Below are 19,180 nucleotides of genomic sequence, written 5' to 3'. Positions count from 1 at the left end.
ATCTGGACCGCCAAGTGGGGAGGGAGGGAAAAGGCAGTGTCCTAAGACTTTGTATGTGTCTAGCCTCTACCCATTTAGTCTCTACAGCCACCCTACGTAACAGAACTTATTATGCCCATTTTACAGATGAGGAAAAGTTAAGCTCTATCCAATTTCCACAGCTGCTATTGTGGGAGATGGAACTTGGCTTTTACAGGCAATTTCATGGCCTGCAGAGAGCTTGTGTGCCTCATCACCCCACTCAGCTGCCTTGTACTTTTCTTAAGTACTCACTATGTACCAGGCACATGGTTGATGAGCCTGACAAGCTGAAATGTACTATTGATGAGCCCTGTTGTAGGTACTGGCACAGCCATGTCTGAATTAAGGCTTCACAAAGACAAGAAGAAAATGTAAGGTTGGCATTGACCTTTAGTCAAGGTCCAGGTGAAGGAACGGTCTGTGGCGATGTCATTCCCGAGAGCAATGCAGACTTTCAGTGCAATGGGCCCTGGCCCAGTTGTTCCAGCCCAGAGCTAGAGCCTGCACAATTGCCAAGAGACCCATCGGGCACTTCAGGGGTAAGGCCAGTGCCTGAGGCCTCCTTTCAGCTGGTAGAGGAAGAAGGAATCAGATCTGGAGTCACTAGTCCTAGGATCATTGACACTGGCCCTTCCCCCACCCCCTTACTAGCTATATGACCTTGGACAAATTGTGTAAACCTCTATCCCTTAATTTTCCACTTTTAATATAACAGAGCAATAAGTGCTGTGACCCAAATAAATGAAATGGGGCCCGCAAAGCCTCCAGCAGGTGCCTGTTATCTAATCCTGGTAATATTAGGTTTAAAACCAATAACTGAGACTCACAGAAGGAGCTGGCCCAGGGCCACACAACTCCTTTCTACTCAAAAGCTTTTCTTCTTATAGTAGCCTCGATTTGTACTGTTGCCTCCAGCACGCCACCAGTCACCGTGATTTAAAACCCCAGTGTCCTCTCCCCCTGCTCTTGCACCCACTTCCAGTTCAGGAAGCTCAGGACTGGTGAGCTGAGTGTGAGTCCAGCAGCTCAGTTGCAGCTCCGTCGTCTCTGGCCCCCTCTGTTTCTCTCCTGGTCTTGCTCAAGAACCACAGGCCAGCCCTATGCCTACCACTCCGCAGCTACTCACCAAATGTTGCTGAATGAGCTGTGGCATGCTCTCACCAGACGTGGTCCTTCTCGGTCCAAACTTTCCTAACAAGCAAACAAACCCTCTAACCCCAGGAGAATGTCAAATGTCTCACCCTGCACAGACAAGGCCCTCTCTGACCAATGCCCCCTGGGGTCCCACCTACCAGCTGACTAATGAGCCACATCCCATCAGATCTTCATGGAAATAAAGGAGCACCCCCTGCACTACTGTGATGCCAATGGCCCCTTTCCTTTCTGTGTGCACTTCAGTTAAATGGAGGTGGGAAAGAAGCTAGGAGGTTGTTTCCTGGACCAGGTGAATCGCTACCTGCACACGTCACAGTGCCATCGTAACACCTGGGCAGCTTCTTATTGCCTTTATTACAGATGAGGGACCTGAGACTACCTAATATTCCAAATTCTCTTTACATCTCATCCTCCCGGGTGGTGCAGCGCAGACACAAACTCCAGGGAGCTTGCCCAAGGCCCAGGGTATCTCCCCTCAACTCAGTCTGTGGGGCCACAGAGCATTCACCTAGGGAAGGTCATCCCTGGCTGCCCGTATGCCCCTGTGTCTCTGGAGCCCAGCACAGGGGAACACATGTCCAGTCTCTCTCTAATCTGCTTGAATCAGTTACTGGTATCCCAGCCCCATGTTTTTGGTTGTCTTGCCTCCAGCCTTGATTTCTACTTTCTTGGAAGAATAAAGCATGCAAGGCTACTGCATCGTAAGACAGACAACAGATGGGTGTTTATTAAAAATATTTGAAGGAATGAGGAAATGAATGCATGAACAATGAATGAAGATTTCTATTTGGGAGTTAAACCTTGGCCCCAGACATAGGAATCTTTTATCAAAGTTGCCAAGGTCTTCAGGAAACAGCACCTTCATAGAAGTCTAGAATGTTCCTTCAAAGCTCGTGCCATGGTTTATAATTGTATGACCATCACTTTTCCTCTTCTCCTCCCCTAGACTGCAATGGCACAAAGTCAGAGACTGTGTCCTTTGTGCTCGTTGTCCTATGCCTAGTGCCCTGTTCAGGTCTGGTATACAGTGGTGCTCATTAAGTACATGCTGACCGATCACCTGAGTCCATAAAATGACACATCATCCTAGCCTCTCCTGCAGTTCACAACTGAAGCATGGAGGATGGAAGAGATTTCTCCCCCATTAGCGTCAGAATGAGACCTGTTGCCACCAGGATTGCTTCTTCCCTCCCCGCCTGTCCCCAGGAAGACAGGCCAATGTGGCCCTCCAGCTGCTCAGAATCCCCAGGGATGTGACAATTCCCTATGGGGCTCAGTGGAAGAAGTATGGTAGTGCAGGAATCTACCCTTCCAGAGCCCTAGTTGGAAATCTGGCCACAGCCCCACCTATTGACTACCCCAGCTTCTGATGAATTAATTAAGTAGTGACCAAAATGTACTTTGCAGAAGAACAGGTGTTCCAGAGGGAGAGACCAGTGAACGTGAGTTCAGCAAAACGCCACAGCTCCTTTTCCTACCGTCCACTCTCCCATCATCCCTCCACTCATAGCAGTACCAGTGAGGAGTGGTCATTGGTCAGGATGTGCCTTGTATTACTGTGTGACTTGGGCAGAATTCCTAACGTTGCTGTGCCTCAGCATTCTCTATGTGAAATGGGCACATTAATAGTATGTACCTCACAGAGTGCTGCGAGACTTTGCAGTGAATGTCTATAGAAGATTAAGAGCAGAGCCTGGCACATGATACTGTGCAAGAGCAGCTGCCTGGGGCTGGGAGCTGGGCACTGAGAGCACACCTCTGGGCCCTCTACGCCCTTCCTGACCCCACTGCTGATGTTAGGGGTGTTTGTCTCTCATGTTCCCAAGGCCGGTGCTCCCATGGCTCATTCCTCCCCACACATTGTCACTGCAGCCTCTGACTTGATTGCTCTTACCAGCAGGCAAATAGTGCTACCTCCCCGCCAACCCAACACCCCCTCCTCCTGAGCCCACATCCTCCCCCTTCCTGCTCCTCCTTCCAGCACAGCTCTGAGAGTTGAACGCGTGCCCTATCTCCCAGTCCGCTTCTGCTTTCCACGCTTGGATTCACCCTGACTGGGCTCCCGCTCCCACCCTGAGTCCCACACAGCTCTTGGGAAAGTCAGCCACAAGCCCCTCACCATAAACCTGAGAGTCGCATCTCAATCTGTACCTTGGCGATGGAGAAATCAGCACTGGATGCGGCCACGGACTTCCTCCTCCACAAAGCTTGTTCTGCACTTGGCCTTCAGGACAGCAGTCTCTCAGTTCCCTCCTCCTTCCCTTGGCTGAACAACACTGGGGCCCTGGCCTCAGCCCTTCTCCTCTTCTTTTCCACGCCTGTCCACACACACACCCCACCCCGCTGTGATCTCACCCAGCCCCTGGCTCTGGACCCCATCAGTACTCACTGAGGCTTCCAAGTGCCTAGCCCCGCCCCGCCCTCCCTTGCCTGCCCAACACTTCCACAAGGATTGCTTAGGCATCTCACACTTCCTACATTACAAACTCAGCCCCTGACTCCCCTCTCCCGGGGCCCTCAGATTGTTCTTCTTGCTGTCATCCCCCTCTCAGCTTACGGCAGCTCGACTTCCTGTGACTCCGGGGCATCTTTCTGCCTATCTCTTCCCCTGCACCATCTTTTCAACCTGTCAAGAAGTGCTGGTTCTTCCTGCAGAAGATGCTTGGCCTGGGGCCTGGCGCTGTGGTACAGTGGATTTAAGACACCTCCTCTGATGCAGGCTTCTCATATGGGTGCCAGTTCAGGTCCATGTTGCTCCACTTTTGATCCATCTCCCTGCTAATGCTCCCTGCTAATGGCCATCTTCCCAGCAGAGGATGGCCCAACTTGGGCCCCCGCATCCACATTGGAGACCTGGAATAAACTCCTGGCTGCTGGCTTCTGCCTGGCCAATCTCAGTTGCTGTGGCCATTTGAGAATTTAACCAGTGGATGGAAGATCTCCTTCTCCCTGTCTCTCCCTTTCTCTTTCTGTAACTCTGCTTTTGAAATATATAATTTTTTTTTTTTTTTAAAAAAGGGAGGGCCAGCGCCGCGGCTCACTAGGCTAATCCTCTGCCTTGCGGCACCGGCACACCGGGTTCTAGTCCCGGTCAGGGCACCGATCCTGTCCCGGTTGCCCCTCTTCCAGGCCAGCTCTCTGCTGTGGCCAGGGAGTGCAGTGGAGGATGGCCCAAGTGCTTGGGCCCTGCACCCCATGGGAAACCAGGATAAGTACCTGGCTCCTGCCATCGGATCAGCGCGCTACGCTGGCCGCAGCGTGCTACCGCGGCGGCCATTGGAGGGTGAACCAACGGCAAAAGGAAGACCTTCCTCTCTGTATCTCTCTCACTGTCCACTCTGCCTGTCAAAAAAAAAAGGGGGGGGGGGAGAAGAATCAGTTCAGTCTGATCACTCCTAGCCCAAGTAGGTGCACCAGTCCCTCATGCAGGGATTATCACCACAGCTTCCCATCCTCTCCTTCCCTCTGCCCTCAACAGTTCCCAGAAAAATGAGGTGCAAACATGAATAGATCAAGTCACTCCCGTGCCCCCACCCTCGCAGCCAGAATGAAGGTCAGGGCAATCACCACTGTCCCCAAGGTCTTGTCTGATGCACCTCGACCCGTCCAGGCACCTGCACTCTGCAGACCCAGCTTCTTCCTGTGCCCCTTCTACACCCACCCCGCCACCTTATTCCTGCTGCACAGAGGCCCCGGCTGTACAGCTGCCCGGCTGGATGGTGCATACAGGTGCCTGCTCCCCTCCTCGTCTCCACCCCACACCATCATCTCAGGAAGGTCTTTCCTGAAGACCTGCTTCAGGTCGCACACCCTCACCCCACTACCCTCTGTCCCTGTTCCCTCCAGCTCCACCCCTGCTCTGGTACACCAGGGTTCTCCTTGCCCACCGGCCTCCTGGTTGGCCCTCTCTGAGGGTGTGCATGGTGCCAGAGGGCATCGGGCAGGTTTGTCTCAGGCGATGCATGAGGAAGAATAAAGCCCCTCTTGATTTTGCCTTCTGTCTGCTGTTGGGGACCCTGTCTCTTCTGCTTGGTGCCTAGCAGAGAGCCCACTACAGTATCTTGGGATGATCAGATCAACAAACCAACAAAGGGGAAACGGAGCTGAGGAGAGCTCTGCCAGCCCAGTGGTGGGCTTGGGCTGGGCAAATCTTCCAGGAAGCTTGGTCTTCAGCAGACTCCTCATGCGTGGACCCCACCTGCGTGGACCTGGCTTCCCAAGATCTGGTCTCCTCTATTCCCCATAGGGACAGCCCATTCACACACCCAGCTTGCTCACCCTTCTTGTCTGTCTACAGGTCTCCTCCAGGAGGTCCCTCCTGATAACCCCCAGAGCTACCAGCTTCTCTCTGACTCTTGGCAGCCTCTGCATCTCCAGCCTCACCCACCATGCACCCAATAGTCAACAGAGAGGGCACGCTGGCTTCTCCCCACTCCAGCCCGGGGAAAGAGCATCCTTTCTCCAGCTAGGAGAAGGTCTCTGGACTTCTCGCCTTAGCTGGGACAGAGTAGGTTCCCAGGCCACCCTCCCCAGGTTCCATCATGTCAGGAGGCAGTGGGAGGGCATAGAACTTCCCTTCTGCTGACTTCTACTTCCTTGGGGATATAGGAAGCAAGGCCTTGACCTGAAAGTGGCAATGAGGAAAGAGATGCCGAAGTTTGGGGCGGGGGGGGGGGGGGGTGGATCAAAAAGTTTGGCACAGGTGAGAATGGGTTAGAGAGTAGAGAAGCTGAACAGTAGCTTGCCAGGCAGCAGTGAGTATCATGACCTCGGGTCATGGTCAACTGCACAGGTGCGGCAGTGGACTAGGTGGAGAGTTACCTTTAACCAGGGTTAGAGTTTTGCCCAGTAGAGCAATGACTCAAGCAGGAACTGAGAAATAGTTCATCAGGGAGTGACCATACTGAAAATGACAAGATGAGAGCTAAAGAGAGGGCGATATGGAAATCCAACAGCCCTAAGGCCTAGGTTGGCTAGGAAACATCTAACAACAGCTTTGAAATGAAGACTGTCCCAGAACACCTCTTCCAGAAAGTTCTCTGACCGACCCAGCCCTTTGCGGTGTGAGTCAGTCACTTTCCCAGCCTGTTCCCACAGCACCTGTACTTACCCCACCGTATCTCAGTAATTGATTTCTCCATACGTCTTCCTGCTGGCCCCTGGGAACCCACGAAGGAAGAGACCAGGTCTTGTGTTTCTTTGTACCGCAATGCCAGTGGCAAGAAAAGTCTCCTGAAGCCCTCACTGACTGATTGATGGAAGAAGTCTCCTTAAGAGAACCCAGACCATGCTCGGTGACAATAAGCCCTCATGTCTGCACAGCAATTCCACAGCCATGATCTTGCTTCCACCTTTCAACAACCTGCAAAATCACAACTCAGTCACTTAGTCACTCATTCACTAATTCAACAGAGTGAGCGCATTTCCTCTGTGTCAAGCGCTGCTCCAGACACGGGGACGACGGGACACAGCAAAGGCAGCCATCCCTCCCTCTGCGGCACTTACATTCCTGCAGCCAGTATATCGCCAGGCCTATTTTACAGATGGACAGACAGAGGTTAGCGCCAGCAGGCTAAATGCTGTACCCAAGGTCACAGGGCTTGCAGGTGAAAGAACCCAAATTAAAGCAAATTGTCTGGCTCCAAGCACAAAGAGTGCATTCTTCACCACCCCACACGACCTCAAGAGATCCAGGTCTCATCCATGAAGTGCCTTTTTTCTCTCTCTCTCTCTCTAATTTAACAACAAGTAAAGGGAGACTTGGCAGAAATCCACACCCTGGGACTACCTTGGAACGCCTTCCCCTGTCTGATGTGCGTGTTTAACAAAGATGTGGGAAATACCTGCCAGGTCTCTGCTTGCCAGAGCCGAGAAGACAGAAGCCACTGCGGCATTGTGAGCGCAGCGGCTGCTTGTGTGCAAACCCACAGGCATTTTTAGCAACTTCGGGGAACATAAAGAAAGCTGTTGGTTTTGTTTGCACATATTTTTCGCCTCTGCAGAAGGCTTCTCCCCAAGCGGCAGCCTCCGACTTGCCTTCTATTTGATCTTAAGACAGGCAGTGTCTTCACCGTTCACTGGCTGAGGGGCAGCGGGCCAACCTCCTCACCTGGCCTGGGGTTCCTCTTTTTGAAAAAGAAATCTCGGAGCAAAGGCTCCTCTGCCTCTCAGAGTGGCTGTGGGGATGAAACGAGGCCCTGCAGAAATGCCAGCCTCTCTGTGAGGCTTTGTGCCAGGATGGGGCAATTTGGGAGAGAGACGGCTTTGTCAAAACCCAGAGGAGCCACTTTGGAATCCCCAATCCATCACTTAGCAGCTGCAGAGCCTTTAGCAAAGCATTTATCACCGCCACTCCTCAACCTCAATTTCCCTCATCAGTGGGAGTATTAGGACACCCCCCACACCAAAGGACTGTTAGGAATGTCAGCAATTAGATATAAAACATGTGATGGCATGGCATGGCATGTGATGTCATGTGATGTTATTAGTGTCCAGCACGGAGCCTGCACATAATGATTATCCAGTAAGTGGCCCAAAGTGTCCTTGAGTCCATCCTCATCATTACTGCTATGAGCATGTGGATAGTAAGATCAACAAGGATTTTAGGAATTATGCTGAATTCATTAAACATGGATATGTTTTTTTGTATTCTTGTATACCCAATGCCCAAGACTACCCAGATGCTGACAACTGATCAGTGGAGTTGAGAGAATTGACTAGATAAAGGAGGAAGAGACCAAACCTTCAGTGTGCCCAGCTCGGGCTTGAACCAAAGCAGGCGCCTGGAGTGAATTTACCATAGGCAGATCTTTGCTTCATGTGTGTTTACTCCTTGTGCTGAAGGCTGGGGTGAGGATTGCGATTATGTTATTTGTTTTCTTTTTTTTTTGAAAACTGAAAGAGAGAGAGAGAGAGAGAAAGAGATCTTCCATCTATTGGTTCACTTCCCAAACAACTGTGATAGCCATGGTTGAGCCAGACCAAAGTCAAGAGCTCAGATCTCCATCCAGGTCTCCCAGGTGGGCGGTGGGGACCTTGAAACCTGCTGCAACCTGCTGCCTCCCAGAGTATGCATTAGCAGGAAGCTGGAACCAGAAGTCAAGCCAAGACTTGCACATAGGCACTCTGGTATGGCATGTCCTTAACTGTTGCACCAAATGCCATGGCCTCATGTTTTTGAAGCAAGTATTATTACCCATAGTTGACAAATTAGGAAACTAACACTCAGCCATCAAAGATCTGCCCAAGGCCACACAGCTGGTGGGTGGCAGAGCAGGGACCGGAACCCAGAGCGTCTGACTTCAGAGCCCACACACTTAACCTCTGCCCTGCCCTGCCAGGAAGAGCTCTGGTTTGAGGTTTCCTCTTCTGCCCCAGCTGAGTTCCTGGCCCACTGGTTGTTTCTGATGTGCCATGCCAGGAGGAAGAGCGAATATTCTCTCCCTGCAGACCCCAGTAAGGATCTGCATGGGGCTATCTGTGTTCTGTTTTCCTGTGTGATGGCAGCCCTGAGAGTGAAAGGGAGGCAGTTATCACACATCTACGGTTGTTCCCTCCTGGACAAATGTCACCAGCTGCCAGCAAGGAGCGCAGGGATCCCCACACACACACACCCATGTCCCTCTCCTGGGAAGCCTGCCCAGGCACCCAGCGTGGATTGACCCACTCCCCGTGGAGTTAACGGCCAGCAGTTGGTATTAGGAGACACCAAGGTCCACCTCCAATCCCCACTTTTCAGCTCCTTCCTTCACAGTGTCGTGATGGATAGTCCCAACAGTCCACGGTGTGGTTTCACACTTGGACATATTCAGCCCCTCACTCCAGAGAGGGGAGAAGGCTTGCCACAGTCACATAGGTGGTAGCAAAGGGACCAGGAATGCCATTCTCCTCATTCCCAGGCCTGTGATCTTTCCACAGTGCAATGTCAAGTAATGGAGATCCAATGCCAACATTACTCTCTAGCAGACTCTATCAGGGCTGAGCAGTTAGCCAAGCTGTTAAAATGCCCACCTCCCATATCAGAGTACCTGGGTTTGATTCCCAGCTTTGGCTGCTGGCTCTAGTTTCTCGCTAATCACACCCTGGGAGGCAGTGGTGATGGCTCAAGTCATTGTGTTCCTGCCACCCATGTGGGAGGTCTGGATTGAATTCATGGCTCCCAGCTTTGACCCCTTCCCAGCCTTGGCCATTGTAGGCATTTGGGGAGTGAACCAGCAGATGGGATATCAATATCTGCCTCTCTCTTTCTCTCTCTCTCGCTGTCGCTCTCGCTCTGCCTCTGAAGTAAGTAAATAGATAGATAGATAGATAGATAGATAGATAGATAGATAGAGATAGATAGATAGATAGATCGGTCGATTGATCCATGGACAAAGGACCATTTCAGTTATTTTTGAGTGGTACAGTCACACAGTAGGCAAAGAGTTTCACCTGAATCTGACCTGAATCTGAATTTCAACTCTGCCACTAGTCTAGTGAGCTTGGACAAGTCCCACAAGATCCATGAGTCTCCAAGAAGCAGGAGCAGTGACCCCATCCCAGGCTACTTTCTGTGAGGACTGGATGACATGGGACATGTACAGAAAGCCCCGACCCACTTTTTGGCAAACAGCCAGAGGTCAAAACACGTTTATTTGTTTAACAAATAAATCAAATAACAAATAAATCATGTTTATTTGTTCCTCAAGTCTCCAAACATTTGTAAGACATGAAAATGGACACTTCATTTTATTCCATATTCATAAGAGTGTCTTCAGGTGGAAATCTTTTTTTTTTTTTTTTTTTTTTTTTTTGGGCAGGCAGAGTGGACAGTGAGAGACAGAGAGAAAGGTCTTCCTTTGCTGTTAGTTTACCTTCCAATGGCCGCCGCAGCCAGTGCACTGCGGCCGGTGCACTGCACTGATCTGAAGGCAGGAGCCAGGTGCTTCTCATGGTCTCCCATGGGGTGCAGGGCCCAAGGACTTGGGCCATCCTCCACTGCACTCCCGGGCCACAGCAGAGAGTCAGCCTGGAAGAGGGGTAACCGGGACCAGAACCCAGTGTGCCGGCGCCGCAAGGCAGAGGATTAGCCTATTGAGCCGCAGCGCCGGCTAAGGTGGAAATCTAAAATCAAGACGCCTAACTTCTTACCGCCTACAAAAGGAAATCCAGCCAGTCACTTTCTCATCCAATCCAGCTGCTGACACAAGAACAAGTTCTCAGAACTGGATGGCCTCCTGCCTCCTGCATCCTGCCTCCAGCTCTCTGCACCTGCTCTACCTTCAGCTGGAATTCCCTGTGTTCCCTGCCCTCCTCCTTTCCTGCCCCTGTGCTGGGGGCATTGGATACAGCAGAGGCAGATGTGTGAGGTTCCTGTCACCTCCCGCCTGGCAGAGAAGACAGTTACACACTGGGTGTCGAGGAATGACAGGGTCTGCAGGCAGTGCCGAGTATGTAAAAACGGGAGGACTTACCACACTGGCTGCCCACAGAAGCCTGCTCTCCTGAGACAGAGCTCAGCACCCCACTCTGTGAGGCTGGCGTGGACCCTTGGAGCTGGACTGACTGCCTGTCAACAAGCTCTGTGCCTGTCATGGCAGCTTTAAAAGTTGTTAATGTTATTTGCTTCTTTAACAGGCAGAGAGGCAAAGAAAAAGAGAGAGAGAGAGAGAGAGAGAGAGAATGGGATGGGGATGGAGATGGGGATGGGGATGGGGATGGGGATAGAGACATTCTCTCTTCTGGTTCACTCCCCAAACATCCACCACAGCCAGAGCTGGGCCAAGCTGAAGCCAGGAGCCTGGAACTCAATGTGAGTGCTCCACACAAGTGCCAGGGACAAAGTCCTTGAGCCATCACTTGGGGCCTCCCAGGGTGCACATTGGCAGGAAGCTGGAATCAGGAGTGGATGCCGGAATCCCAGCAGCGTCTTAGCTGCTGCTCCACACACCCGTCCTGGTGGTAGCTCTCACACTGGATCAGTTGTGCCTGGACGCCCCTCTGGCCAGGCAGCTCCTGGAGGGCACAAATGTGTCTGCTCCGTGGCTTAGTTCCTAACACAGTGGCTCCAAACAGAGAGAGATCTTCCCTTCACCCCCCCTCCCCTCCATTGACCAGAACACAGCAGCCTAGGCTGAGCCAGGCCAGAGCCCGGAGTTGGGAATTCCATCCAGATCTCCCACGGAGGCTGCAGGGACCTAAGTGTCTGAGGCATCATCTGCTGCTTCTCAGACACATTAGCTGGGAGCTAGAAAGGCAGTGGGGAAGCCAGACTCAAACTGGCACTGCTATGTGGGATGCAGGCACCCCGGTTGGTGGCTTATCAAGCGGCAGCACAGCGCTGGGCCCTGCTTTCTCATTTGGTTTCCGCCATGGAATCCTCTCATTGACTCAGATGGCGCAGGCTAGCAGGCAGTGCACATAAAGCCTGAGCGCCCGTGAGCCTGGAGGTGGGTCAGAAACCCCAGATCTCATGCCTGCGTCCCCTTCCCCGGGCCGAGCACAGTCTGATCCCTCCCGTCCACTCTCTCAGCTCTCAGGCTGCAGCCCCAGTCACTACCTCGCAGCCAGGTTCACTGGGACCAGATAATGCAGCCGGAAGAAAGCCTGAAATAGTTATAGAGTGCCTTGCGCATGCAAGAGCTGCCAGGCCCTTCTCAAAATGACTTCTTTGCTTTCTCTCTCTCTCTCGCTTGCTCGCTTGCTCGCTCTTTTTTTAACATCCCCCTCTCCCAGCCCCAAATCCTTTCTTTTGCTATTCAAAATAATCTTGTGTTGTTCACTGCATTTACGCCTTGGGGAGAACAACTAGAGTTAGAAATCCATCTCAATATGCAACATGGCATTCATTTCATCCTCCCAACAAACCGGGGGGATTAGTTTCAGGGCTTCTGTTTTCTAACTGGAATCAGCAGGGCTCAGAAGTTGCCCAAGATCACGCAGGAAGTGAGCGAGCACAGTGCCAGCTCCCAGCACATGGGTGCGTCCCAGGCCCCGGCAGTGCTCCCACTAGTAAGTGTTCATTGCTCGCTCCTTTCTGCCATCCCCATAAAAGCCCGTAAGACGGAGACTGCTGCGATGGCCACGTCACACGTGAGAACAGGAGGACTGGAGAGGAGGAGCAACTTGTCCAGCGCACGTCAGCACCCAGCACCCGGCCAGGCCTTGCCCCAGGCCAGCCTGATCAATGCCCAAGCCTGTGCCTGTGGCCAGGGACCAGACCGTGGGGCCTCTTACCTCTTCCCTCCCTCCTCCGCCCTCTGAGGGCCTTTCCTTGCCTTCCCAGGCAGGACTGGGGGGTGTGCAGGAGGGCCTGGCACCTCAGAGCAGGTAGCAGAGGCACACCCCACCTCATGAAGCCAGCCTGTCCACTTGCAGGCAAGTCTGCAGCGTGACCTTAGGAAGCCATTTGACCTCTCTGTGCCTCGGTTTTCCCAGCCACGAAATGGGGATTGTAATACTAACAACATCAGAGATGTTGTAGTAATATTTGAAAAACACTTAGAATGGCGTTTGGCATAGAGTAAGTGTTCTACAGTGGTTAGCCATCATTTTGTGTTTGTAAAAGCCTCCCAATTAATAGCTACTCTCTGTTATTATGGTTCAGTGTCTGTCTTGGGAGATTTTGCTTATCTACGGAACTTTTGACCATGGGGAAGCTAGAACTGGCCACAGAGCTGACTCAGGTCGGAATCCTGATTGCACTCGCTCTCTCCCAGCCTGGAGGCTCCCAGGCTCTTTTAGCAGAACCCTAGCCAGTCGTCAAAGGCTCTGAAGCACCTGCTGCGTGCCAAACTTGAGAGTCTGGGTCCAGAGAAATCACAGAGGCATAGGGTTTCCCTAACTTGGGGGGTTGTGTGTGTAAAATGCTCAAATTCTTCATTGTCATAAGCACTCCTAAAGCATCTGGTGTGGCCATGTTGTGGAACCATCCCACTATCTACACTCACGACAGTGTCATCATCCCCATTGAGGACTCTGCACCCATTAAACACAACTCACCCTTCTCCTTGCCCCAGACCTTGGCAACCTCTGTCCTACTTTCCCTCCCTAGCTACATGGAAAAGGCTTTTTTTTAAAAACTGTGACAAAATACACCAAAGTAGACAACTCAGTGGCCGTGTGTTCACTTTGTGCCACCATCCATCTCTAGAACATTTGCATTTTCCCAAAGTGAGACCTCGGACCTGTGAAATGATAATTCCCCATTTTCCCCAGCCCCTGGCAATCACGTGCTATGTCCTGTCTCTCTATTTTTTTTCAGATTATTTATTTATTTGAAAGGCAGAGTTAGAGAGAGAGAGAGAGAGAGAAATCTTACACCTGCTGATTCACTTCCCAAATGGCTGAAATGGCCTAGGTTAGGCCAGGACAAAGCCAAGAATGTGGAACTCCATCCGGGACTACCACGTGGGTGCAGGGGCCCAAGCCCCTGGGCCATCCTCCCACTGCCTTCCCAGGCACATTAGCAGGGAGTTGCATCAAAAGTGGAGCAGCCAGGACTCAAACCCAGCATACGTATTGGCATAACCTGCTGCACCACCACGCCAGCCCCCAATCTGACTCCACATTGTTAACTACTCTAGGTAACTCATAAGAGTAAAGTCACACATTATTTATCCTTTTGTGACTGGCTTGTTTCACTGAGCATCATTTCTTCAAGTTTCATCCATATCATAGCAGGTGTAAGAATTTCCTTCCTCTTTAAGTCTGAATAATATTCCGTCGCCTGGATCTATCACATTCATCTGTGGATGGACCCTTCTCTCACTTCCACCTTTTGTGATTGATGCTGCAATGAACACCAGTGCGCATTTGTGCATTTCTTCCTCTTTTTTTTTTTTTTTTTTTGACAGACAGAGTAGATAGAGAGAGAGAGAGAGACAGAGAGAAAGATCTTCCTTTGCTGTTGGTTTACCCTCCAATGGCCGTTGCGGCTGGCGTGCTGCGCCGATGCAAAGGCAGGAACCAGGTGCTTCTCCTGGTCTCCCATGGGGTGCAGGGCCCAAGCACTTGGGCCATCCTCCACTGCACTCCCTGGCCACAGCAGAGAGATGGCCTGGAAGAGGGGCAACCGGGACAGAATCCGATGCCCCGACCGGGACTAGAACCCGGTGTGCTGGCGCCGCAGGCGGAGGATTAGCCTAGTGAGCCTCGGCGCCGGCCCATTTCTTCCTCTTTAAGCTGTTTGTGGCCTAATTCATGGAACCAGCATGTGGATTCTCCTGAGGTTGCCCTTGAGAAGCCTCCTTGGCCTTGTCTGTGAAATGGGGATAATACCACCTGCTGCAGGAATGAAATAAGCTAAGGCACGACCCAGGACAGGGCCTGGCAACTGCACACACTCTGGAAACGTTAGCTCCTGCTGCAGCCGCTTGTGCCGTTGAACAGGAAGTCTCTATACTCAGAGACTGTGGACACGAGCTGGGTTGCTGGAGCTCTTTCACAGATGTCATGCCAGCAACTCTCAAAGCAGCTGGGCAGGGCAGCCTGGAGACCTCAGCTATCCACGTGAGGAAGCAGACTTGGGAAGGTCCCCAGCTAGGGCACAGCAGAAGTGGACCTGCATCACCATAGCCCCTTAGGGCCTCCTACTCAAATCCTGTGAGCAATAACACGAAGATCCAAGGGAAGACAGGCATCACATACAAACGTGCTTCGGAAGGTGCACAGAAAATAGAATTAAAAGGTAAGCTTGTTAGGGTGAAAAATTTGAAATCCCTGAAGTCTTTCCCTACAAAATACTTTCCATGATCTTTTTGAAGACCCCTCTTATGCACGGATTCCCCAATTTTTTGCACCAAAATATGCTTACCTGTTAGTTCCATTTTCCACAAACTTTCTGAAGTCCCTCCAAATAAAAGCTCTCTCATAGGTCTGCAGAGCTGTCCCAGGTGGCCTTAGCATCAGAGGGAGGAGCTAGGAAGGCAAAGGGAGGAACAGTGTTAAGGCAGAGGCCGGGGGCACAGCCTGGGCACAAGTGTAGAAAGGGCAGGTGTCTGGCCGGCGCCGCGGCTCACTAGGCTAGATCAGCGCAGTGCGGCCATTGGAAGGTGAACCAACGGCAAAAAGGAAGACCTTTCTCTCTGTCTCTCTCTCTCTCTCTCACTGTCCACTCTGCCTGAATAAATAAATAAATAAATAAAATTTTAAAAAGGGCAGGTGTCATGTCCGCAGGAGAAATGGAAGGAGGCCCGTCCACACATACACAGGGCGTTGTACGTGGAAGGGTGGGGCTGGGTCACCAAGGCCATTGCAAAAGGCCCAGCCTAGTCTGGCTCCTGGGCCTGGCACGGCTCTGACAAGCTGCCCAAGGTGGTGTCTCGGGGAGATTAGTCAGGCGCATTGGACAGAGAAGCCTGCTTTGCAACAGCTCCCTGCCTGCTAGCCACAGACAGGATTATATAATTATGTGTGTGTTCCAATACCATGTGTGTGTTCCAAGAAGGCAGATAGCTCTTTAAAGCCTATTCCCAGTCTCCCCCCAAATCTTATGACCCAAACATAGTAACTGGTCATTGTTTCTTCCAGTAGTTAACTCCATATTTTGAAGTAATATGCTGAAACACCTCTTTCTTCACTTTTCAGCTTAAGCCTAATTGAATTTCTATCCTGGCTCAGAAACAGTCTCTCCCCTTACACAGTCACTTCACCTCCTCCCCACACTTCCAATCTAGTTAGGACATAATTTGGGGTTACAGTAGTGTTTACTGTAGGGTGACCACATAAATCACAGCTGAGCCGTATCATATTATGATGCTGCTTCTTTCTCTTGTATGCCCACCTCTCGCTAAAATTGATGTCTCGTTTTAAAAATCGCCTTGCTTCGTTTTCCAAATACACTCACCCTCCTCCTCTCTGTGGGAGATGTCAGTCTACCCTCAGCCTCTTCCAGCACATCAGACAAGCAACCCACCCCTCTTCCTTGCTCCCGGAGCCCTCAGTGCTGCTGCTCTCTCCCCTGGACACCTGTCCTCTGGCTGCTTCAGAGATGTCCTGTGCCCAGGATGTTTCTCTGGAGTGTCTGGTGCTGGACAAAGGAACAGGGGCAGAGGCGTGGCCCCATTACCATGCATCTGTAGACTGTATTGAGAAAATGCCTACCATGCGTTGCTAGAATGCAAAGAGGTCCAATGACAGAGGCTGGCGATGCGGAGGCGAACTGGACGCCATCACAGGGCTGAGCCCAGGCGAGTAAACACAGGAAAGTGCTGGGCCAGAGGTGAGCTCGGGACTCACGGGGCTCAGGAGGAAAGCCCTGACCTCTGCCTTTGGTAGGCTGGACGTTCTGGAAGGCTTTCTGTAGGAGGTGACAGACAAGTCTCCACTTGTTAGGAGGAGTTTTCCGAGAGGCTGGGAGGGGATTCCAGGTAGGAGAATGTCATGTGCATTCACGGGAGAAAGCATGACACTTGGGGTTTCAAGTAACTAGTCAGTAACAATTAGTAATTTCTGGGAATTTCAAGTAATTAACTATTGATGATCATGTGGGAGGGTGCTGGTTCAGGGGCAGGTGGGGCCTTGCATACCAGGCTTAGGGCCTGAAGGCAGTGGGAGCCACAGAAGGCTCTGGAGGAGCGATAATGAGGTCTGGCTGCATTTAAGAAGCAACAGCGACAGGCTAGTGAAGGGAAGCAGGTGAATCATAGGATACAGGGGCCTGAATAAAGCTGGCAATGGGCCCAAGAGAACTTCAGGAGACCAAGTGGACTGGACCCGGGAACAAGGAATGTGGGGAGGTTGACTGGAAATTCTCAGGTGTTCAATGGAAAAGATAGTTCAATACAACACACGTCTCCTGTGAAACTCAAAGATAGTCTGGTTTGGGAAGAAGGCCATTGGCCTCTCAGGGTTTGGGGGGCTAGAGATGCCTGGGGGGATGGATGCCCAGAGACTGAAGGAGAAACACTAGGGTCTGAGACATTCAGGAGTCAGACACTGAGGCAAGATTGAAAAATTGTGGACTCAGAAGGATCAGTACAGCACAGTAGGAAAGAGCAGGAGGAGTTCGGCAGCCCTTGGCTGAAACGCATACTCTGCCACCTGCTCGGTGTGCCTCAGTTTCCCCATCTGAAAAATGGGGACTATAACACTGCCTACCGCATGGAACAACTGTGAGGATGAAATGCGACCCTGGCAGGGCATGCTTGGCATGGTGCCTGGACTATAATCAGGGCTCACTGTGTAGCTCTGTTTGTCTTGAGGGGTAAGGCAGATGAGATTCGAGCTGACCTTGGAAGGGAAGTCAGCAAGGCCGTCATCATGCAGGAACAATCTGTGCAGTCACTAGGGGCCGTGAGCTCAAAAGGGCCCCATGCATGGGTGAACACTCTACTTTGCCATCTTGAAGCTCTTAATTTTTTAAACAAAGGGCCCTGCATTTTCAGTTTGCGCTGGACTCCATAAACTAGATAGCAGTGTTGTGAGTAGGAGACCATCAGGCAGGGACTGGAGGGGGTACTTTTGCAGCTAAAGGCTCCTGGGTGTGCAAAAGCTCGCAAGGATCAGTCTGTCCCAGGAACATTCAGCACAAGGTGCAGCGTTTCCAGCTGGAGAACTGAACATGGAGAAAGGAGCAGGAGCTCCAGTGGAAAGCAGTAAGGGCCTCAAATGCATCAGTAGGGAATCTAAGAGCTCCACGTTGCACTTCCAAAGGTCCATGGAGGAGCAGGAATGCAGTCTACTGGTTAAGATGTCCTCGTCCCACATTGGAGTGCCTGCATTCAACTCCAGGCTCCAACTGCTGGGAGACCCTGGGAGGCAGCAGTGACTCAAGTGATTGGATTCTGCCACCCATATGGGACACCTGGATTGAGTTCCTAACCTCTGGCCTCCCAGGCCCAAGCCCGGGCATTGCAGGCATTTGGGCAGTGAATCAACAGATGGGAGAACTCTCTCTCTCTCTCTCTCTCTCTCTCTCTGTCTGTCTCAAATCAATAAGTATTTTTTTGACAGGCAGATTTAGACAGTGAGAGAAAGAGAGAGACAGAGAGAAAGGTCTTCCTTTCCATTGGTTTAGCCCCCAAATAGCCACTACAGCCAGCGCACTGCAGCTGGCGTGCCACGCCAATCCGAAGCCAGGAGCCAGGTGCCTCTCCTGGTCTCCCATGCGGGTGCAGGGCCCAAGAACTTGGGCCATCCTCCACTGCCTTCCCGGGCCACAGCAGAGAGCTGGACTGGAAGAGGAGCAACTGGGACAGAATCCGGCACCCCAACCGGGACTAGATCTGGGGTGCTGGCGCCGCAGGCAGAGGATTAGCCAAGTGGGCCACGGTGCTGGCCCAGTCAATAAGTATTTTTAAAAACTTCATGGAAAATGGGATTCAAACATCAGTTTATTTTGGTGCAAGAATTTTGAAAGTCATGAAGTTTTTCCCCAACTTTTTCAATTTTTAATTTTTTTTTTTTGACAGGCAGAGTGGATAGTGAGAGAGAGAGACAGAGAGAAAGGTCTTCCTTTTTGCCATTGGTTCACCCTCCAATGGCTGCCGCGGCCAGCGCACTGCAGCCGGCGCATCACGCTGATCCGAAGGCAGGAGCCAGGTGCTTCTCCTGGTCTCCCATGGGGTGCAGGGCTCAAGCACTTGGACCATCCTCCACTGCCTTCCCGGGCCACAGCACAGAGCTGGACTGGAAGAGGGGCAACCGGGACAGAATCCGGGGCCCTGACCGGGACTAGAACCCTGTGTGCCAGTGCCGCAGGCAGAGGATTAGCCTATTGAGCCGCGGCGTCGGCCGAAGTTTTTTCACAACTGGCATTTTCTATGAACTTTTTGAAGATCCCTTATGCATGTGGAGACTTCTAAACATTTGGTGAGGACAGGATGGCTCATTCAGAACCCTGGGGGACTGAGAGATAGAAGGTGTGGAGAGGTTTATGCGAAGACTAGGGAAGGTGATGGGAGCAGGACTGCCAGATGGTGGCCATGGGCCCTACCACTTCCGTCTCTGTGGCCTCCTTTCTCCAGGAAAGTGTCCATATAAAGTCCTGTTTGACAATTGCTGCGGCAAAGCAGCAAACGTTCTA

The sequence above is a fragment of the Lepus europaeus genome, chromosome 5, assembly GCF_033115175.1.
Source record: "Lepus europaeus isolate LE1 chromosome 5, mLepTim1.pri, whole genome shotgun sequence".
In the NCBI taxonomy this organism is placed as follows: Eukaryota; Metazoa; Chordata; class Mammalia; order Lagomorpha; family Leporidae; genus Lepus; species Lepus europaeus.
This window is presented reverse-complemented; position numbering follows the sequence as displayed.